Raw genomic sequence first — 15,018 nt, 5'->3', positions numbered from 1 at the left:
ACGACTGTACCTTAGCTTCGATTTTTCGCTATAGGGTTTGTACACACAATTGCTTGAGAAGTTCTCAACTTCCGAGTCGACCGAGAATTACTCACTACCAGAATGAAAGAGAAATCAGACTAAATTTTCCCTGACGTTCGATTGCAAAATACCCAAGAGTCATATTTTCAAACAATATTTCATATTTTTTTCCAGTTTAGACAAAAATCACGCGGCATGACATTAAAGGAGCAGTTTTCCTGCACATGTGTTTCTAGCCCGTTGACTTTGTACACGTTTTCGAGCCACAATTTTGGTAAGTTTGCAATGTTTGATCGTTCCCAAAGTGATAGCCAACAAAGGCCTTGATGAAGGATTTATTGCGAAAGGATGACGCCATCACCTTATTTTATATTGATTTTTGAATATTTAATTTTTCGTCATAGGTTTTGTAGACTTTTTCTACTCAACACAAGTGAACGAGTAGTCTTTAACTTCGGCTCAAGATATACTATAAGAACAAAAGAGAAATCGGGTACTTAACGCTCTCTTACTGATTTGAAATACGCATAAGAGTCTGATTAAAGATGTTTGATCGTTGCCAAAGTTATATCCAACAAAGACCCAGATGCAAGATTTATTGTAAAGGAATGACCTCATGATGACGTCATCACCTTATTTTATATCATTTTTAGAATATTTAATTTTTCCCCTTTAAGTTTTGTACATGTTTTTCTAATTAACACAAGTTACCGGTAGTCCTTTACTTCAGCGAAAGATTACTATAACGAAAGAGAAGTCCGGTACTTTACGCTCTGTTATTTGATTTGAAGGAGACCTAAGAGTCCGAATATGAAGTAATATTTCATAAAAAATGTTCAGTTTAAGCACAAATCACGTGACATGAAATGAAAGAAGTGTTTCTGCAAACGAGTGTATGTCCCATTTGCACACAGATTTCAAGGAACGATATTAGTCACAAAATGAAGTTCGATCTTTTTGTCAGTTGCATCAAGGATAGACCCAAGCTAACACATAAAGTAGGTATTTTGATTGCAATGATGACGTCATTAGTTTGTGTATTATTGATTTTTGAATGATTAATATCTGCCCTTAGACTTTGCACACGTTTTTCCTCCAAAGACTTTGCGCATAGATTTCAAAGTTTATTTTTCCTGTGAAATAGCATATACGCATGGAACTTACACTGAAGGAAGATCGTGAAGCAAAGAGGGGCCTCAGAACTAGTTCAATGTTGTAACGATATATCATGTGACATGTCACGTGGCATTAAAGGTGCAATCTTTAAAGCACTATAACTTCTAAAGTACATGTCTGATTGTGTTGAAACTTTGTATATAACTTTAAAGCCAAGTGTTCGAGAGGAGAGGTGACCTCATGTTTTGATGATAACATCACTTAACAAGTCACGTGACTTTAAGGGTGCACTCTTTAATGGCCCGTTTTTCTTGAAATACAATGCAATAGGGTTGAAACCTTGCAGATAACTTCAGGACGATGTGTTTTAGAGGACTGTTGACCTGGTGTGATGGTGATGATATCACGTGACATGTCACGTGACACTATAGGTACCATCTTTAAAGTTCTTTATCTCCTGAAGTACACGTCCAATCGTGTTGTAACTTTGCATGTAACTGAAAAGCAATATTGATCTCATGTGATGATGATGACATCCTGTGACAGGTCACGTGCCATTAGAAGTTATCCATTGCATTTACGTCTGATCAGGATGGAATGTGCAACCTTTAAAAGATATTTTCTCTTTTTTCATTATACTTGCATCGAGGATGGACTCAAATGGTGACATGGTACAGTAGAAATGATGTCATGATGACATCGATGAATTTATTAATGATTTTGGTTTTTCTTTCAAACTGACTTCCTACACAGATATATAGCCAATATTTTGGCTAATCAGCTGTATTCCATGAAATTGTAACATCATGTCAAATTCATTTTGTAAATATTCTTCTTTTATAATACGATTTGACTAAAACAGCCAACTCAGCCTGTGTTTGTTCACAAACACCACATCTATTTTTTTCTTCTCCTTTTTCAGCCTCTTTTTTGTGACATGGGACTTTGATAGTTTTATTCATCTTAATGATTTTAAAATTAGTAGACCTTTTGATATTCATATCAAGTAGGTCCTAGAAGAAATTCGTCATGATGTCATCTCGTGATTTATTATTGAATTTTTAATGTTTAAATTTTTTCCCATAGGTTTGTACACGTTTTTTTTCTCAATTATCGTTTTACTTCAATACTGCTATTGTTCAGAAGATCTGATTGACTTCATACTTACCAAACCTTCCGATAGTTAATTAAGGATAGTCCAAAACCATAGTTGTCATGATGAAGTCATCATGTGATATTTTCAAATTTTAAATTTTAAATTTTGCACACACATTTAGGTCTTTTACATGTTTTTCAACATGAAGAATGTTTTGGCACTGTTATCGATAGACTCAGTTCGTGTTAGGGGCACACAACAAGGCCATAAGCTAGAAAGGGTTCATGTACAAGTTCTCATAATGACGTCATCAGCTGGCAAGTCACGTGAAATTAAGGGGACTCTCTTTAAAGTGCTATATCTCGTGAATTAACATGCCCAATTTGGTTGAAACTTCTTGTATAGCTCAAGGGGTAGGGTTTAAGACCAGAATGGACATCATGTCATTATGACGTCATGTTGGGAGAGGTCACACGACATTAAAAGTGCATGTTTTCGCAGATAGCTAGAAAGGTAAGGGTTGGCGATGGAAATTGACTTCTGATGCTGGTATCGTTAGATGATAAATCATGTGACATGTATCTAAATGACATGGATAATAAACTTTCCATTGCTGTATTTCCACTCTTGGCATTATCTAACAAGTTTATACTATGATTTTTTTTAAACCGTTTGAAACCGTAGCAGCTCCGTGGTTGTCCACAACCACGGTATTCTCTCCTTTTTTTCTTAATTTTTGAATACTTCACTTTGCACTTTAGATTTTGTTGATGTTTATCAAGAGCCAGTGTTTGGTTCTCTTGTCAGTCTGAATGACATTCATGAAATGATAATGTTTAGTGTTCGTTCGGCTATTTTCATAGTCTAATAGTCTATTTTTTTTTCAAAAAAATCCTGAAACAGCTTGCGGTTGTTTTAACAACCGTCAGACCTCTAGTTTCTTCTTCTTCTTCTTCTTCTTCTTCTTCTGATGACCCAAATCCCCTTTGTTTTGTGCATGTTTTTTTCTACCCACGACTTTGGTCCCATAGCAGCTTTGGATGTTCATGAAACGTATGTCAATGAACAACCCTTATGCATAGACGGTCCTAGAACAATGACGTCATTAACCAATAAGATGAATTTATTACTGATTTTTCAATATTTGTTTCGGCCCGTTAAGTTTTTACACGTTTTTAAGGCATCATTTTGGTTACTCAGCTACCTTCGATCGTCGTCAAATATACACCAAGGAAAGACGTTAGGGCAAAGATGATACTAAAATAATTACCTCATGATGACGTTATCAAGTGATTTATTATTAAATTTTAAATATTTAAATATTCCGTTAATTTTAAAATAAACCGTGGCTTCCCCCGACATTCATTTAGGGCCAAGTGCCAGAGTAAAATTGGGCCTTCAATTCGTCTCGTGTGGGTAAAAATCACGTGACCCTTCATTCCGGTTGAAACCGGATGTGTGTTTATTGTTAAAATGATGATAGGTATTAAGTTTTTTCAGCGGTATTAGTCTGTTGGTGTTAGTGCTGGGTTGAAACCTTACTTATGTCTTGAAAAGGAAGTGCTTACGGCAAATATTGAGCTCATTTAATGATGACGTCATCAAACAATAAGTCATGTGACATTAAAGGGACACTTTTTAAAACGCTAAATCTTCAGAAGTATACGTCCAAAGGTTCAAACCGTGCAGATATGTTGAAACTGAAGTGATTGAAACGAATATTGACCTTATATGATTATTACGTCATCAAATGAGAAGTCACGTGACATTAAAGGGGCACTGTTTAATACGCTACATCTCCTGAAGTATACGTTTAATTGGGTTCAAACCTTGCAGATATCTTGGAAAGGAAGTGCTTTAAGCAAACATTGACCTCATATGACATTAAAGGTGCATCCTTTGACAAGTACTCTATCTCTTGAAGTGCAAGTCTGATTGGGTTGAATCTTGGCAGGTGTTTTCAAAGGGCAGTGTTATAGACGAAATCGACCTTATGTGATGATGACGTCATCAGATAATCATGTCACTTGACATTAAAGGGGAACTCTCCTAGGCGCTATGTCTCTTGAAGTGTATGTATGAGTGGGTTCCAAACTTGAACCTTTATGGAAATGATTAAATCGTTTCAGCAAAAGGTTTATGCTTAAGATTAATTGGTAAAATTTCAAAAGGCGCAAAAGCCATCTGTTCTGTTGGCAACAGAAAGATAAACTATAGTTTTCTTTTTAGCTTTTTCGCAACTTTGCGAAAAGGGTATTCTTTTTGTTCTGTTTTTTCCTATTCTGTATCTTCTGATCAAAAGCCATTTTGTTTTGTTAACGTTTCTTCAGCAAACAACTTTAGCTTCTTATAAACTTCGGATATTCATCAAACTGGCACCAATGAAAGACGCTTAAGTATGGATGGTTCTACAAGAATTGCGTCATGATAACGTCATCAATTGCTTTTTGACTGATTTTTAAATGTTTATTTCTGCCTATTGACTTCCTAAGCATTTTTCGAGGCACAATTTTGGTAACTTAGCGATCTCCAATCGTCATCAAAGTCTCAGCTGGCACACACCCTGATGCAAGATAAGTTCCTAGTTTATGACGTCATAATGATTTCATCTCCTTATTTGATATTGATTTTTTAACTTGTCCCTATCGGCTTTGTACACATTTTTCTACTTAACACTAGTGAACAACTACCCCTTAACTTCCGCGCAAGATTACTATGAGACCAAAAGTGAAATTGTTTGCTCTACACTCTGTTATTCGGTCTGAAATGTACCTAGGAATCCGAATATTAATGAAGTAATACTTTATAAAAATTGTTCCGTTAAAGCGCAAATCACGTCGCATGAACTTAAAGGAGCAGTGTTTCTTCAACGGGTTTATAGCCCATTGACTTTGCACACGTTTTCGAGCCACAATTTTGGTAACTTTGCAATGTTTGATCGTTCCCAAAGTGATGGCAAACAGAGACCCCTATACAAGATTTATTGGAAATGGATGACATCATGATGACGTAGTCACCTTATTTTATATTGATTTTTTAATATTTTAATTTCCCCATAGGTTTTGTACACGTTTTTTGATTTGGCATTAAATCTGTAAACTTCAAAGCATTATTTCTCCTAAAGGATATGCCCTATCTGGTTTAAATTTTGCAGATAACTAAAAAGGGATGGTGCATGTTGACCTCCTTACTGATGACACATTGGGGGATAAGTCACGTGACATTCAAGGTGCATTCTTTCTCCTGAAGCACATGTCTGATCAGATTCAAATTTTGTAGATATCTTCAAAAGGGAGCGCTTTAGAGGAATATTGACCTTATATGATGATGGTGTCATCATCAAACAAGTCTCTTGACAAAAATTGCACTGTTTTAAGCCTTATATCTCCTGAAGTACGTGTTGATCTATTTCGAAACCCGCAGATATCTTAGAAGGAAAGAGCTTTAGACAACAACTGATCCGATGTAATGATGACGTTATCGGCTGACAAGTCACGTGATAATAAAGGGGCACTCTTCAAAGCACTACATCTGCTAAAAGTACATGTCCAATTGGCTTGAAACTTTGTGTATAGCTCGAAGAGGAAGGGTTTTAGACCCAGGTTGACCTTATGTGATTATGACGTCATCAGGAGACAAGTCACGTGATATTAAAGGGCCTTTTTTAAGTCCAAAATCTTCTGAAGTACATGCCCCATTCGAATGTACCTCGCAGATAGTTAGAAAGGAAAGGTTTCGAGATGGAAAATTATTTCATCTGATGGTCGTATAATTATACGATAAGTCATGTGGCATGTATCAAAATGACATGGATTGTAAACTTTTCATTGCTTTATGTCCATTTTGGGCTATTATGTAACAATTTTATTCACTGAGCTTTTGGTGAAAACCCTTTAAACCGAAGCAACTCCCTGGTTGTCCACAACCACGGTCTTCTATCGTTAAACTTGTACATCTACTTACTTGTAATAATAGAAGGTAAAATGAGCTCTTGACGGACATGTGCACTGCATGATCTGTTTCATAAAATCACTCTTTCTTCTGCTTCAGTCATTCCGTAGTAACTCTTGTTTTCGTTAAATTCAGCCATCTAAATTTAACTATTTCTTCTAATACAGAAGTGATAAGTTGAAGTAGGCCTACTGGCTTAGAAGAGATTATCCTGAGCTCTGCTCCCACGAACCTTTCTGGAAAAACAAGTGTGAGATTGTCATCTCCTCCATATTATCATCTAGAAGTGTGGCCAAAAATGTGGACACTTAAGAGGATGATTTATAAACCGTCACGTCTGACTTCGAAACTGGTACGAATGCTCCCACCTCTTCGTACGCTGTTGCAGGACAGGGTGACTCTGTACTTGATGATTTTTGATGGACAGCGGGTTCCAATTTGCAGCCCTCTTCAGCGTTGTTTTTTCAAGAAAGCACAAAGCATTTAGATTTCATAGCTGTCCAGTACATTAAAGTTGTTTCCTTTACCATTGCATAACCGCGTTACATTGATAAAAATAGCATTACATCTAAAGTAAATGTGCTCTTTCGATAATAAATTTAATTAATCAAGTGAGATTAATCTTTGGGGGATTTTTCTCTAAATGCCTTGTTTAATAATCGTTTGCTCGTTTCAGATAATCACACCAGAGACTGAATTACAGTCACTGATTTGGAATTGGGAGCCATTGTTAGCTCAAAGTGATTGGTTTTAACAAAGGGGGCCTCAGAAACATAATTATGAGTACATCGAGTGAAGTTCCGTACATGTACATTGTATTTCCGTTGCTGTCATTAATTGAGTACATTTTCATCTCCACTTTGGATATCATAGCCCCCTAGTATCTGCCAGATCATAAAATATTTTGAGACCAGAAGAACAATGGTGATGTCAGATAAAAATCTTTTAGGAAAAAGATAATAAAGTCTTTCTGTGGTGTCACTTGACAAAAATTATGGGCTGTCTTTTCTTAATTTGTTATATATACATTCTTAATACAAATCAAAATTTATAATATTGAAGGTTTGACATAAGTGCAGTTCTCTAATTTTGAAGCTGGAAGTGCCCAAGCAAAGCCTTAGAAGCTCTTATTGTGCATTTTAGCATACAAGACTATGGCAAACTTTGAGATGGAACTTTTGGATGAAGTTTGACATAACATTTGGGATGTACAGAACCTCACATTTATGCATTCAAAAAGTATTGTAAAGAAACAGGGTAGACATGGATGCCAGTCTGATTCATAAATTTTCAATGCATATGCGGACCTATCGGCGTTATGTAGAGCGCTAGTTCTGGGTGCGGCGTGCTTAGGGCGCGCATTGTTAGTTTCGCTGCTGGGTCGCATAGTGGCAAGATCGCAGAGAACGCTATATACCAGTCTGTGCTGTGTACTGTGCCAGGTAGCGTGGACGCTGCACTAAAAGCTAGCTGGTAGGTGTAGTAATGAGCAGTATTGGGTCTAGATTACTTAAAGGCAGAGCTGAGTGTACGTGGAGAATCGGGACTGGGAGCTAGTGTTCTTTGTTGTTGGATTGCTTTTCGTCTGTAAGCACTGTTAGTGGGGTGACAGCTGGAACTTAAGGCAATCCTGTTATCATCGTGCTAGCTGGCCTTGGGGTTCTCTTGATGTGCTCAGATCGATGTGAAGGTAATTACCCTTTCGTTAAATTGACCCTGATTTGCATGACATTCTGTGTTTTTGTGTGAGGGCTATCGCTAATTGTTAGGAGATAAGACGAATCAGTGTTCAATCGTTATGTAGTTATTCTAAGTTTGCACTTATGTTACTGAGTAAATGGTTATCCACTCCGCTGTTTAAGGTTAAGGTACGATCACCCTATGTGTCATAGGGGCTGGTATGTAGCGTCGTGCAGTAACATTGTTATTTGTTGAATAGCGCCCTCGTTTGTTTACCTTTGGATAAGGGAGAGCACCTTGCACGGACTCGTCGGGCGCGGCGCTATGAAAAAAAAGAGAACTCAGAAGGAGTCGTAGACTTTCTGTATCATAAAATTTCATGTCCCTGACTTCACAAGTGTTGGTAATTATATTATGAACAGTTATTCTACATTTGGGTCTTGTGGGGGTTAGGGGACATACCTAAGTATATTGTAGCGTGTCCCGCGGCACAGGGTTCGACGCTGTGAAGAACGACACTCAGGTGCAACTCACTGTTCTGGTCACAAAAATCTCTGCTTTAGTCTGTCGCAATCTGACAGCACCACAATGTGCTCTTCTGACAAGCTCTTCACAACATGGCGCCTGACGGCGGGGACTGCGCAGGTGCGAGGCGGGAAAACCCCGGGCCGTTCGCAACCAGCGCGGGCAGCCAGCCAACTCCATGGGGGTCCGAGCTGGCGCCCCCACCGGCCGGACCCGCCGGCGCTACACCACCCCCTCCGAGGACTCTTGTTCGTCCCCGAACGAGGCGGCGCAACCCGGCGGGCCAGCCCGAGGCCATCCCGGTCGCCCCTGCGCAGCTTACAAAGAGTGAAACCAAGCAACAATTACAAGTCTGGTAGGTTCCAAGGGTCTTCTCCGCTACCATGGGGAGGATCCAGGGGTCCAGTGTGGAGGAGACTCCGGTCGCCGTGGTGCCCCCCGACGTTTCTTCGTTGCTCCTGGGGGACGGACTGTGGTGGGCGGTGGAGGGGGCTCCCGTTGGACCTCCGACCGCCACTGGCTGTGGTGAAACTCGCAGAGGGGTGGGTCCATCGTGGTGCCTGCATCTCTGGTGGCCCGCTCCTCTTGTAGGGTGGCTTGCACCCACAGTTGCAGGCGGACCCCTCCTGTATACGTCACCCACGAGCCAGGGGGCAGACTCCGACGGCCTCCGCTCCAAACCAGGGCTGGGGGTTCTTCCTCAGTCTGCGTCCCCGTCTCCACTGAGCAGCGCAGGGGGGCGGTCCCGGCCGCAGCGGCAGCCGTGGGGGCCCGAGGGCCCGGGGCCGCACTGGAAGGCGAGTCCAACTGGTCTCGTCGTTCTGGCCGACCCCGCGACCCCAGCCTTCGGCGCCGAGAGGGCACCGGCGGCGAAGGCTCACCCGCGGCAGCCAACCAGGGGCGGGTCCGGGCGGCTCCCTCCGGAGGACCGGCAGGGGGGAGTGACTGCTCCCTGGGGAACTCCTCACCCCCCAACTCCCCGCCACTGGCGAAGACCTCCGGGACGTCAGGATCCTCCGCCCGGATCTGGCCGACGAGGACGTGGTCGCAGTGTCGGTGGTGCCGATCCCGCATGTCCGAGCGGTAGAAGCAGCGGCCACACCCCCGCTCACAGGTATAGGGCCGGGCGTCGAACAGCTCCGGACAAGCCGTCCTTAGGTGTCGCTGCAAATTGGTCTGCTGACGGAATTCCCGTCGACAGTGGGGGCAGGCCAACCGGTCCATCTTGGGGAGAGAAACAGAGGGAGATTCAGGAGTTAGCGTGGAGCAGAATCGCGCTGGGCGCCGAACCCGCCGCCCATTACGAGTCACGCGCGCTCCCCCCGCCTCCGGCTCGCACGGCAATGGCTCCGCCGGCGCGCTGCCTCCCTGGCTGCTTGCGTCTGAACTCTCCCCGTTCGACACGCCGCCGCTCCGGCCCGGGTGTCCCGACTTCGCCCCGTCAATAGGTTCCAGTGCGGTCCCTTCGTCAACGGGGGGAGACGGCCCCCGCGGGCAGGACTGAGGGCCGGATCCCCTGGCTCCTTGCCCCCCTGCCCGCGCTGGCGCCTCCTCGGCTAAGGCTCCGCGGGCTGCGCACTCCCACCATCCAAGCTGCACGTCGCCCAGGTAGCGCTTAAGCCGATTGCGATGCACGATCTGAGCCTTCGCTCGGGCGGTACGCTGCACTTTGTAGGTCACGTCGTTGAGGCGTTGTAGCACTGCGAAGGGTCCGTCCCACCACCGCTGAAGCTTGGGGGAGCGGCCGACCTTCTTCTTTGGGGTGTACAGCCAAACAGCCTGGCCGGGCTCGAACCCGCCCTCCTGGGCGCGACGGTCGTACTGCTGCTTCTGGTAGCTCTGAGTCCGCCTCAGGTGTCGCCGGGCAAACTCGTGGGCCCGCGTGAGTTTCGTTCTCAGCTCGTCGACGTAATTTAGTGGCTCGGTAGTCTCCATCCGTTCCTCCGGTGACCCCACAACGACGTCCAGGGGAAGTCCCACCTCCCTCCCGAGCATGAGCATGTTCGGGGTGAGCCTGGTGCTATCGTACTGAGAGGAGCGGTAGGCCATCAGGACGTAGGGAAGATGTTCGTCCCAGTCGTCCTTATTCTCATCCACAAACATGCTCAGCATGGTCTTCACGGTACGATTGAGCCGTTCGACCATGCCATCGGACTGGGGGTGGAACGGAGTCGTCCTGGTCTTGTGGATGCCCAACAGCTGGCAGACACCACGGAACAGGCCCGCCTCGAACTCCCACCCTTGATCCGTGTGAATCTCGAGGGGTGTCCCGAAGCGCGTGATCACCTGCTCTACGAGGGTCTTGGCCACAGTCTGGGCCGTCTGATCCGGAAGGGGAAACGCCTCCACCCACTTTGTGAAATAGTCCTCCACTACCATTATACTGGTGTTTCCGGCCTTGGTTCGGGGAAGGCGTCCGATAAGGCGATAAGGTCAATGGCAATCCGCTCCATAGGGGCCCCCACCAGGTATTGTCGAAGCGGAGCTCTCCTGGGACGCGGTGGGGACTTCTTAGAACCGCAGAGATGACACTTCTGGCACCACTCCTCAGCTTGCCGTCTCATCTCCCTCCAATACACAGGAGCCTGCCTGAGTCGGGCCACGGTCCGAGCGACCCTGAGGTGTCCAGCAGTTCGGTGGTTGTGGGCAAGAAGTAGAACCCCTGGCACCCTGGCCTGCGGGACGGCGATCTTCCAGGTGGGGGCACCCCGTCGGCCCTTGCCTACTTCACCTGCAAGACCCCTCGGAATAGGTACAGTGTGTCCCATCTGGACCACCAGCTTTTGACCCCGACACCAAGGTCGAAGATGTCCTCCCATTCAGGCCGGTCGCTCCCCGCCACCAGCCACTGGCGGACCGGTCCCAGCTCCGGGTCGTCCTGCTGCTCCTGAGCTAGCTTGCTCAGGTCCCAGACCTCGGGAAACCCGTCCAAAATCGAGTCATCTTTCTCTCCGTCCATTTCGGCTGTCGCAACCAGGGACTTGTCCTCCGTCTCCGGCGGCCGGCTCAGAGGGGGGCCCGAATCCGCCGGAGGGGCCGGCCCCGGCGGCGCCGTCGAGACTGGCTCCGCCGACAGCCGGCCGCGGACGGCACCGCCCTTCTCCTTCCCGCACGGGCAATCCCGGCGGAAATGCCCATACTCGCGGCACCTGTAGCACCGGACCCGCGAGGGGGCGCCCAGTAAGGGTGGGTCTCCACCCGCCGCCCCCGCCTTGCCTGGCGTACCTGCGGAGGGTTCCTCGACCACTCGGGCCTCCTTGGCCTCGATCCTACCCTTCCGCTGATAGGCCTGGGACTCCAAAAAGGCCTCCATCTCAGTGGCCAGGGTAATCGCCTCTGCCAGGGTCGTGGCCTTACTTGCGAAGACATGGCACTGCAATTGTTCGTCCCCCAGGGCGTTCCGGAAGGCTTCAACCGCCAGATCTTCAAGTGCCTGCGTGGGTAAAGTGGGGTAACTCCGGAGGACTAACCGTCGGATGGACCTCCCCAGTTCCTCTAGGGACTCTCCCCGACCGCGCACCCGCATGGAAAGTTGAGCCCGATGGAGCGGCACCTGCGAAGCAACTCCAAACCGCCGCTCGAAATGTTTAAGGATGCTCACGTAGTCCCTCCGGGCCTCCGGCGACAAGTCGGTGAATGCCTCCTGGGCCAGTCCACGCAGATGGGAGGCCAAGTACTCCGCCTTCTCGGCCCTGCTCCATTTATTGACGGTGGCCACACTCTCGAAGTGTGTGAGGTAATCCGCCCAGGACGAGCTTCCGTCATACCGGTCCGGAAGTAACACTGGTCTTCGGTCCTTCTGATCGGCTCCCCCAGGACAGGGACCGGCCTCGTAAGTCTGTGTGCGGATCCGATGGGGATCCGCCTCATGTGCCTGTGTGTGGATCCGAGGAGGATCCGCCTCACACAAACACGTGCAGATCCCCAAGTGGGGATCCGCCTCATATAGTTGCGTGTGGATCCGGGGATCCGCCCCATGCGTCCGCGTGTAGATCCGAGAGGGATCCGCCTCACACAGACGTGTGCGGACCCCCAAACGGGGATCCGCCTCATGGGTTTGAGCGTGGATCCGAAGGGGATCCGCCTCATATAGTTGCGTGTGGATCCCCGGGTGGGGATCCGCCCCATGCGTCCGTGTGTAGATCCGAGAGGGATCAGCCTCACACAGACGTGTGCGGACCCCCAAACGGGGATCCGCCTAATGAGTTTGAGCGTGGATCCGAGGGGGATCCGCTCCATATAGATGCAAGTGGATCCCCGGGCGGGGATCCGCCTCATACAGATGCATGTGGATCCCCGCGTGGGGATCCATCCTAGTCGCGCCATCCGTCGCAGTTTCGCCGCGCGGGGGCCTTTGGATCTCATTATTTATCTCACAAACTCCAGCTAGCCCGTCTCGACCCTCCCTCTCGACGACCGTGGCCGCGGCCTCGCAGCGCTCCAGGCGGTACGCCACACCGGCCACGTCCCCGGCGCGCGAGGGCGCCCCAAAACCTGTCACGGGTCCGCTAGCTCCCCTCAATTCGCGTTGGGGCCCCGCCCCCGCGGCCGCCGCCATGGCCCGGCCGCACTCCGAGAGGGACACTTCCAGAGCCACCGCGGTGCCGCAAGAGGGCGCCCCTAAACTATGGCTAGTATTACCAGCTTCAGCTACCTCGCACTGAGGCTCTAACCCCGCGGCAGCCGCCCGGCCGTGCTCCGAGAGGAGCATTCTCTCGGCTACGACGGTACCGCGAGAGGGCGCCTCGACGCTACCACAAGACATGAATGAACTTCCGCCCGGCCCCCGCCATGACCCCCCAGCCGCGGACCCACCCCGAGGGCGCTCCGACTGGAACGCCTCTCCCAGTGCGTCCCCGCCGCCTTAGGGCACCCGACGGACGTCGACGATGGGTGTACTAGAGAGGGGCCAGGAGGATGTCTCCTAGCGATGCCCCGCCCCCTCCCCAGCGACCGGGGCGAAATGGTCGTGCTCCCAACGGAGCCCCACCCCCTTCGCCCCACCAACCCTAGAAGGGGGGACTGCGCAGACTTGGCTGTATTCTCCTGGGGACCTAGCCCACGACCCCCATACGCCGCGCACTCGATACCCTCGAATTTCTGCCTCCCGCTCCTGGATAACTGTTCCAGATTCTCTGCGAGGTACGACTCCAGCTAGGCCCGCCAACCCAGGTGAGTTCCACGTCGCCTTCGCGGTCTGGGCCCCCGACCATGGGGCCCCGCGCTGGCCTGTGCTGCCGCTGTCCAGCGAGTCGGGCACTCGACCAAAATCATCCACCAATTCCATGACACAGAAAAGGCGAGGAGTTCACCTGTCTTTTTACGGCTATCCAGCATCCCACCGCCGCCACCAATTGTAGCGTGTCCCGCTGCACAGGGTTCGACGCTGTGAAAAACGACACTCAGGTGCAACTCACTGTTCTGGTCACAAAAATCTCTGCTTTATTCTGTCGCAATCTGCGTTATGTTCGTTGTACATGTACTTCATGTAAGGCATCATTGTGCATTGTGTTTAAGGCGATTTATTTAATTTTTCCTTTCATATAGTGAACCTCAGTTACTCGCTCATTCACAATGATGGTATAAAGCGCGAGATCGCTAGATGGCATCATTTGAAATTTGTTGAATAAACAAATGGTGGATGAACAACTGCAGAAGTCTGCATAATGTATATTCTGAGCGTTCAGACACAGAGAAATTTATATGTGACACTTACAAAGTCATTTGGGTGCAATTGACCATTTTGAACCGAGATTTAACTATTTATCTGTAACTCCACATGAATTATCTTATGATTTTTAGTTAACCAGTTTGAGCTAGCGTGCCTTGATTTGGGGAAAGGGCCGGGGTGGTGTTTCATGGTCAGCATGCCCGAATCCAGAACTCATGCTGTCCCCATGGCGATACATCGTGCTTGTTGACGGAGTGCTCATTCAGGGGTCACCACACTCAGGAGTCAATTTACGGGTGTCTGCCTAGCAATGCGCCCCCCCCCGATTGTGTGGTGTTAAGTGACTTTCCCGTTTCATGAATCTGAAGTGAAACGAAACGCACTGCTCTACAAAGAGGGTTCCACAATAAAATACCTGGTCTCCCAGCAAAGACCCCCCGAATCATCCAGCGTGAAGTGGTTAATCATTGGAAGCAACTCGCACGGAACATTTTGAAACAGTTTCAACATCTCATAGTTGGACAGTTTGGCTCGATGGCTTTTTCAGGGCAGATTGAATCACAGTACTGATGACATTCATGTCACTAGAAGTTGAAAACTACAGGAATTTGAAAATGTATAAACCTTAAAAAAGGTTTGTCAAGCTTGTTAGTGTTTTGTTGGAACAGCTCACACTTTCTTGTTCAGCTTTTCACATGAAAAGCTGAACATGAGTTTCATTCGTTTCGACTTTGACATTTTGGCCATTTATTTTTGATGTTTGCCCTTTTATGAGTAGTTTTATTTTTATTGGCTCAACACCTATCTGTTTTCAAATAGAAATGTGACTTTGAAGTGTATTTTAATGGATTTTGAGTAATGAGCTTTTAAAATACAGTAAATAATTATGAAATAGCTTGGAAAATAGCACTTTACATAGTTTAACCAGTCGTCAGTCAGTTACAAGGATTCATTCCTC

Source organism: Acanthaster planci, linkage group LG01, assembly GCF_054643075.1.
Source record: "Acanthaster planci isolate LZ-2023a linkage group LG01, COTS_SCS, whole genome shotgun sequence".
In the NCBI taxonomy this organism is placed as follows: domain Eukaryota; kingdom Metazoa; phylum Echinodermata; class Asteroidea; order Valvatida; family Acanthasteridae; genus Acanthaster; species Acanthaster planci.
Note: the sequence above shows the minus strand (reverse complement) of the source record.